Below are 8,434 nucleotides of genomic sequence, written 5' to 3' on the forward strand. Positions count from 1 at the left end.
TGATTAACTATCCAATTATCCCAGTGCATTAAGCATTTAAGATAAATTTATTATTCAGGACAGGAAAGTCTGAAAGACTGCCATTGCTATTAAAGTAAAAAGGGGGGTAAAAGCCAAAGATAAGAGGAAGAGGGGTATCTCTGAGAGATGATTGGGGACATCTATTCCTTCCCCATCCCATCAATATTAATACCTACATGAAATGACTGAGCTCCACATAAGCTAGGCAGACCTGTCCGAGTACAGGGGACTTGGTTTCCTGTCTTTGTTATGGAACAAGTTTTACAGTGGAACAACTTTTTACAACACCTAAAGCTTTGCTAAAATTTGGCCATACAACAGAACAATGAGCCCAAGCACTCAAGCATACCTATAACAGAATCGTTAAAGAAAAGGATTAATGTGTTGCACTGGTACAGTGAATACTCCACCAGGGCCATGGCCTAGGTGTTGGAAGCGAGGGAAAACAATGAATGCTGGGCCTACTTATTGTCTCCTTCTCCCCAAGGATTTAATAACATAATGACAAATATGTAACCCCAACCATGAATGTCACAGTAAAGTTTTAAACTGGTCTTCTCACTGACAGACTAACTATTTTAGTGAGACATTTTAAGAACACATTTCTTCTCACTTGGCCATTTATGAAACTGGCTAGAATATTAGTTTTGATGCAAATTTATGTCCCACTGAAGTCTAATTTGAGATCTGAGAAGAGATTTCAAGCTACATGGACAGGTAGAGCATTTTGGGAGTTTTCCATGAGAAAATGGCAATGAGCAAGGCTGGGATATTTTTGAGAACCTATTACTCTTGTTCTCAATAGGATTTTGGCTTTCACTTGTGTATTTTGCCCTTAGAAAGGTAAAAAAAAAACAACCCTTTTTCACTATCGGAGTATGGAGATAAACAGTCTGTTATTTGATGAAGTGCGTAACATAGCAAGAGAGACATGAGCTCGTTTCACTCCAAAGTTCAAATCGGCCCACTAAGGAAATACCAAGGTCCAAATGCAAGCAAAAGCTGAATTGGAGAAAAAGAAATGGAGGAGGTCCCATCAGCATTGGTATATAGTAAGATTATCCTGCCACACAGGGCCACACTGGATTAGGCTTAAAACAATACGGGGCGCACAATGCTGTATTTGCAAGGAAAAAAGGGCTAATTCCAGTAAGTTTAAATAAACGCAAACATTCACTAAATTGAAAAATGTTTCAAGATTTTGCTTTCCTTTGAATCAACAAACTAACATCTATTTTCTGAGAACTTCTGCACATCTGTGTGGCAGGGAATTGACCAACTTCTGGCACTTGTAAACAGGTAATCCAGTCTAGGATGATTGGACTTCATTCCAAAATTCTGCATTTCTTGGGTTAACTTCAAAAACAGCACTTTTGATGTCACTCCACAAGTTTTCTATTGGATTAAGGTTTCAGGATAAGTTTGGAACCAAGATGAGTGTTTGGGGTTGTTGTCATGAAACACCCATTTTAAGGGCATTTCCTCTTTGGTGTAAAGCAACATGACCACTTCAAGTATGTTCAGTTTTATGTATTCAAACTGTTCCATGTTCCATGGTATCTGATAAATAGACACAATTCACAGTGCACTGTGGCTTGAATTCAATGTTTAGAGGTTGTCTGACAAACTGTGTGCGGCCCTTAGATCCAAAAAGAACAATTGTTCTTCCATCATTCCTCAGAATGTTGAACCATTTCTCGATATGCCAGTTAACGTTGCAAACTGAAACCTCTTCACCACATGTCTTTTTTTTCAACTACTTTCTTGTCGATAGCTTGGCTTTACATCGACATTGTCTAATTGTACTGATTGTTTCTCATCAGTTTGATCTTCCTGCAGCTGATCATTGGCTGAGTCCTTGCCATTTTGGCTTTTCTTCTGTTCATTTGAATGGTAGTTTTCAGTTTTTTCTTCCATGTTTTTCAGGTTTTGGTTGACATTTTAAAGCATTTGTGATCATTTTAGTGGAGCAGCCTATCATTTTCTACACTTTGTTTTCCCTTCTCCAATCAACTTTTTAATTTGTGTACACTGTTTTTCAAACATGTCATAACTCAGATGTCTGTAGTATTAACTGTATACTAAATTATTAATCCAAATATTAAGGCTGAAGTTTATTCTCCTTAGATTTGTATTCCTGGTTTATTCCTTCCCCTCTCATCAACATACTAATACAATTTTACATACAGCCTTTTGGTTTTCATTATGTACCTTCTTTTCAATCTATTAACATCTTTACTAGTTCTCTGCGACTATCTGTGCAGTGACAAAAAAAAGGGTCTTAATGTGTTTTCACAAATAGTTTTTCTTGTCTTTACCACAGCCCTGTCAACCGTCTTAACATAAGAGAATATTTGAAAGAATTTTTGCGTCCTCGGGGAACCCCCACTAAAACTACTATATCCACAGCTCAAAGTACATTATCGTGGTGGTCAATAGAAAGAATTCCTCTTACATTGCTGGGCAATGGGAAAAATGTCACCTGTACAGATCGCAAAGAATGTTTTTGTCAATTAAACTGACCAGAGAGGCTTATATTACTCAAGGAACTCCTAGCAACCTCGGGAAGAACGCTAAGGTTCCACCGGACCCTGGTTGAGAAACACTGTGAGAATCTGACCACCAAAATTGGTTTTAGGTTTTCTTAGTTACCTTCGAAAACCGGGAGCATTATAACATGAACAACATTTTAGATCAGGTTTGTGTGGCCTAATTTCTACAAATGCACTTGTGTTTTCAGACTTAGACATTACTCTTGCCTACTGGCTGGTATACATTTATGCTTATGGGTCATAGAAGAATCACATTTCACACTTAGAAAACTGCTGCTAGCAGGAATTGTTTTTTAGGGGATTGTGTAGTGTATTAATACATACATTTTACACTCTTTTGAGAAAATAAATAAAATCGTTCTGCTAAAGAATTATTCACATATAAGGTAGTTATACAGCAAAAATCACCAGTGATTTAATACTAAAATGTAAAATAGCTCAGTCTACCAGTGACTTTTCATGATCCCATCATATTAATGCCCTGTAGCATAGATAGTCTTACCTGAAAATTCCTTTTGTTCCAATCCCCTGACATAGTGTGTCATATTCCCCCATGAAGTGCCCTGTTTATACAATAGACCTGATCAGCTGAGTGCAGCCATATGGGAGCTCAAAAGTTCTTATTGGTTGAAACTTCTTAATTCTCTCCTTGTCACTTAGACACAAAAAGCCCAAAGGATGTTGCAGTCAGCCCAATACCTCTCTTACATTTTAAGGGGAAAATGCAGTATATGTATATAGGCTTAGCTGGAAAAAAAAAAGCATTTTACTCTTGTCGGGGAGAAAAACATAAAAAATGGACATTTAAGGCTTAGTCTACACGGATTGTTTCCCCAGCGTTTAACCTGAGGTTTTTAAAGCCCTTGTTTGAAATCCCCATGCATTACAATGAGTTAATCTACACCGGGACGTTTCCTTGAGGCACGTTTACGGCATTTATCTTAAACGTTGCTTGCAACGTTTAAAAAATTAAAACGTTGGGTTGACGCTGGAAAACACCCAAAAGCGCGGGCAAACGCTTCCATTGATCTCAATGGGACAGTTTCTCACGTTTACCTGCATTTTTGAGCACTTAATATGCTTTGCAGCTAATTTTCATTCCGTTAAATGTTGTTCTCCTAAGTAGCTGCATAACGCTGAGCTTCTCTTTCTAAACTCTTCCAAGGCTTTTCTTTTGCAAACCTTAAAAAATCGTTGAAACCCTAGCAGTGTATATTCCTTTAATATTCCTGTATTTTACTTCTTTAAAGCTTTCTTGATCCTTGCAAAAGGTCTTCCCTGCTGTTGGCTGCATGTTATTTGAAGGTGTGGGGAAAACCTAGAGGAACATGGGGGAGTACATGCAAACTCTTTGCTGATGTCCTGCTAGGAATTTGAGCCTAGGACTCAACGCTGCAGAGGCAAGAGTGCTAGCCACTGGGCAATCCACACCACCCCTTTCGATTATTTCTTTATCATTGGTTTACCCCAGTATTTACCACTTATGGGATGGAGGCTTTTAGGAGCTGTTATTTTTTGTTTGCCTTATTTGAAACATACATTTATTTTTGGCATAAATCCTTTTAGATTGTCGAGGGGAAGGCATGAACAAAAAATCCATATTGGTTCATTGCAGCAGAGCAATGCTGTTCACAGTTTGTTGTTGCAACCACAAACTAATGCGTTCTTTGGTCTTGAACTAATTAAAAAAATCAGTCCAAAGAATTTTTTGGATATCCTTTCTGGATGATGTGGTTATTGCAATGTCAATTTTTACATATTGAAATGTAGTTTAGTTGTTTGCTGTGAAGTTCAAATAGTATTTCCATCTATATTTTACCTTTAAGATTTTAACTATTTTTTTTTTTTTTTTTAAATTCTGTTTGTTCTCCAAGTAGTTGGAAACATTGTTTGCACATGTGGCAGTAGTTAATGAAGGAAATGTTTTCTTCATTCATAGTAAACCTAAGATAATGCCCCCACTACCCACGAGTACCTTTTAGTTTGTATTGTGCACAGCGGGTCAGCACCAAAACATCAAATTGTCAGTTTTGCATTCTCTTATTGTATTTTGTACAATTCTCGTATTGTATCTTATTAATGGCTTAAAAATGCCATTGAAGGGCTGTTTTCTCTACCACTAAAGGTGCATTTTTTCTTTTTATATTCTTAGTGAAATCCCACTGTAGATAATATAAGGGTGAGGTCTGAACTGCAGAACCAGTGTGGTGTCTAAGTGTACATTTTTTTCCTTTGTTATTTGTTTGGGATTTATTGTACTTATTGTTTGTGAGATACATGCACTTGCTCTTTAATAGGTTTGCAATAGGTATACGTAACCATTGTATGTGAATATTGTATCTAGGCAAAAAATCTTGCTGTAGAGCAGGTACCACAAAGGTTTCACAGACACTGAAGCTGACCTAAAGATTAAAGACTTGCATACCTTAGGTAGAAATGTTGTTTTGTGCTATTGTTGTGATGACATGGTTGGGAACCTCTATTTGCCAACATAGTCTGCACAACACCTTTGCTAGTAAAGAAAAAAATTATCTGTCCAGTCTGAGGTTTTATATCTATAGGTTTGCGTACACTGCCCCTGGAGAAACAGTGCTGAAGGCAACTAAATTTTATTTAAAGTCTTAAAAAATTGTGTGGAAAATGACAAAAGCAGCAATAAATTTTGTTTTCTTTACATTGTCTATAGGCCAATAGCTAGAAATTAATAAACACAGATGTAAAAGTAACCCATAATAAGAGATACCATAGTACCACATCCCCAAATCAAATTACCAAATTATCAAAATGTTTGGGGGAAATCGGGACTTTCAAGGCACAAAGATTTTTTACATAATTTTCACAATTTTTCTAAAAAAATCATGCCACTTTAAGCCACTTTTCTAATTGGTAAAAACAAAACAGCTTTAAAACAAAATGTTAAAAATCCAAGATGGTTAGAAAAACTATTTTCTGTATCAAACATGTATGAATGTCCTCAACGCGTATCGTGGATAAAACCACTTCTTTAGAAGGGATATAGATATTTCTACAAAAAATAACAATATGTAATCATTTATAATATACATAGGTAAAAATATAATATAGGCTATTTCCAAACCATTTATTTACTTACATTGAATGATTATTCTATCTAAAATATGATGAAACTCCCTTCACAACAACTTTTGGCCGGGAATCAGAGTGACTTGAGGAGGGTTAGCCACAGGATGCAGACACCTCATTGGGAACCACTATTTTGACTTTGACAATAAGATACCAATAGTTCTCAGCAATTGAAATCCTTGGATGTCATTGTTCAAAACCATAAAACACCATATATATGTGATATATCTTACAAACACCCACTATAATTATGACCATTGTATATACAAAAAGTGCACCAACTTGGTAATACAAGTGATAAATCATACATGATACTCAGTAAGTTCCCCCTTTCTTTTTTCAATATGATGGTACATTAGGAAAATATTTCTCCAAGATTGCTACATCGTATGTACATACTCTCACAGTGAGAACTCTCATAATGTGGGCAGTAGTTAATGAAGGAAATGTTTTCTTCATTCATAGTAAACCTAAGATAATGCCCCCACTACCCACGAGTACCTTTTAGTTTGTATTGTGCACAGCGGGTCAGCACCAAAACATCAAATTGTCAGTTTTGCATTCTCTTATTGTATTTTGTACAATTCTCGTATTGTATCTTATTAATGGCTTAAAAATGCCATTGAAGGGCTGTTTTCTCTACCACTAAAGGTGCATTTTTTCTTTTTATATTCTTAGTGAAATCCCACTGTAGATAATATAAGGGTGAGGTCTGAACTGCAGAACCAGTGTGGTGTCTAAGTGTACATTTTTTTCCTTTGTTATTTGTTTGGGATTTATTGTACTTATTGTTTGTGAGATACATGCACTTGCTCTTTAATAGGTTTGCAATAGGTATACGTAACCATTGTATGTGAATATTGTATCTAGGCAAAAAATCTTGCTGTAGAGCAGGTACCACAAAGGTTTCACAGACACTGAAGCTGACCTAAAGATTAAAGACTTGCATACCTTAGGTAGAAATGTTGTTTTGTGCTATTGTTGTGATGACATGGTTGGGAACCTCTATTTGCCAACATAGTCTGCACAACACCTTTGCTAGTAAAGAAAAAAATCATCTGTCCAGTCTGAGGTTTTATATCTATAGGTTTGCGTACACTGCCCCTGGAGAAACAGTGCTGAAGGCAACTAAATTTTATTTAATGTCTTAAAAAATTGTGTGGAAAATGACAAAAGCAGCAATAAATTTTGTTTTCTTTACATTGTCTATAGGCCAAAAGCTAGAAATTAATAAACACAGATGTAAAAGTAACCCATAATAAGAGATACCATAGTACCACATCCCCAAATCAAATTACCAAATTATCAAAATGTTTGGGGGAAATCGGGACTTTCAAGGCACAAAGATTTTTTACATAATTTTCACAATTTTTCTAAAAAAATCATGCCACTTTAAGCCACTTTTCTAATTGGTAAAAACAAAACAGCTTTAAAACAAAATGTTAAAAATCCAAGATGGTTAGAAAAACTATTTTCTGTATCAAACATGTATGAATGTCCTCAACGCGTATCGTGGATAAAACCACTTCTTTAGAAGGGATATAGATATTTCTACAAAAAATAACAATATGTAATCATTTATAATATACATAGGTAAAAATATAATATAGGCTATTTCCAAACCATTTATTTACTTACATTGAATGATTATTCTATCTAAAATATGATGAAACTCCCTTCACAACAACTTTTGGCCGGGAATCAGAGTGACTTGAGGAGGGTTAGCCACAGGATGCAGACACCTCATTGGGAACCACTATTTTGACTTTGACAATAAGATACCAATAGTTCTCAGCAATTGAAATCCTTGGATGTCATTGTTCAAAACCATAAAACACCATATATATGTGATATATCTTACAAACACCCACTATAATTATGACCATTGTATATACAAAAAGTGCACCAACTTGGTAATACAAGTGATAAATCATACATGATACTCAGTAAGTTCCCCCTTTCTTTTTTCAATATGATGGTACATTAGGAAAATATTTCTCCAAGATTGCTACATCGTATGTACATACTCTCACAGTGAGAACTCTCATAATGTGTGATGTACCTTTTCTGTTGACACCCTATTTTTAAGTGACCCATGATGATTAAAGCAAAGCCATAATAACCCATATAATATTATGCGTCATACTATCACCGTGAACGCTCTCATTATTGTGATACCGCCTTTCTGTTAAGGCTTAACCCAATATTTTTCTTACTATAACAAGGGGGATGTCCCTGTGTAATAAAATAATTTAATAAGTCTCTTTAAAGCAAATCATTCTCAGGATCACTTAGAGGACAAATTGTCAAACAGACATTAGTAGATTTATCTCTGTGCGGCCTTTCTGCAGTAACACTTGACGTGTTACGTGATAACCCATTGATGCTCTAACAGAAACAAAACAAAATGGTTACTTGGGAATAACTTATTTTTGCACTTAAATTCTGTCCGAAGTACCGGTTGCGGATAATGCCAAGAAGGTTAATTCTAATTTATCATTTAGTTCATTAAAGCTGCTTGGAGAACTAGAGTGCTGTTAGGTTGCAGTGTATAGAGTGTCTGACCTCAAGTCACCTGGCTTACTGCTTATGGCTGAGAGCAGAGATCCCTCATACCAGCATGCTCAGGGTATTTCAACCCTTTTCACAGCACTTGGTATGTAAAACTGCACATAAAGAAGGGTGTATTGTTTACTGTAAAGGCAGCTTTACTGCTTTCCAATAATGTTGAATTTACTGGGCTCTAATGTATATATTTT

General features: G+C 35.8%; 1 protein-coding gene across 2 annotated transcripts in view; it reads left to right on the top strand.

Annotated features, from left to right (window-relative positions):
• The window catches only part of SMAP1 (small ArfGAP 1), a 118,544-nt gene that overhangs the window by 32,200 nt on the left and 77,910 nt on the right, over positions 1–8,434 (top strand). The window lies entirely within an intron of this gene.

The sequence above is a fragment of the Pyxicephalus adspersus genome, chromosome 4, assembly GCF_032062135.1.
Source record: "Pyxicephalus adspersus chromosome 4, UCB_Pads_2.0, whole genome shotgun sequence".
NCBI classification, from domain to species: Eukaryota; Metazoa; Chordata; class Amphibia; order Anura; family Pyxicephalidae; genus Pyxicephalus; species Pyxicephalus adspersus.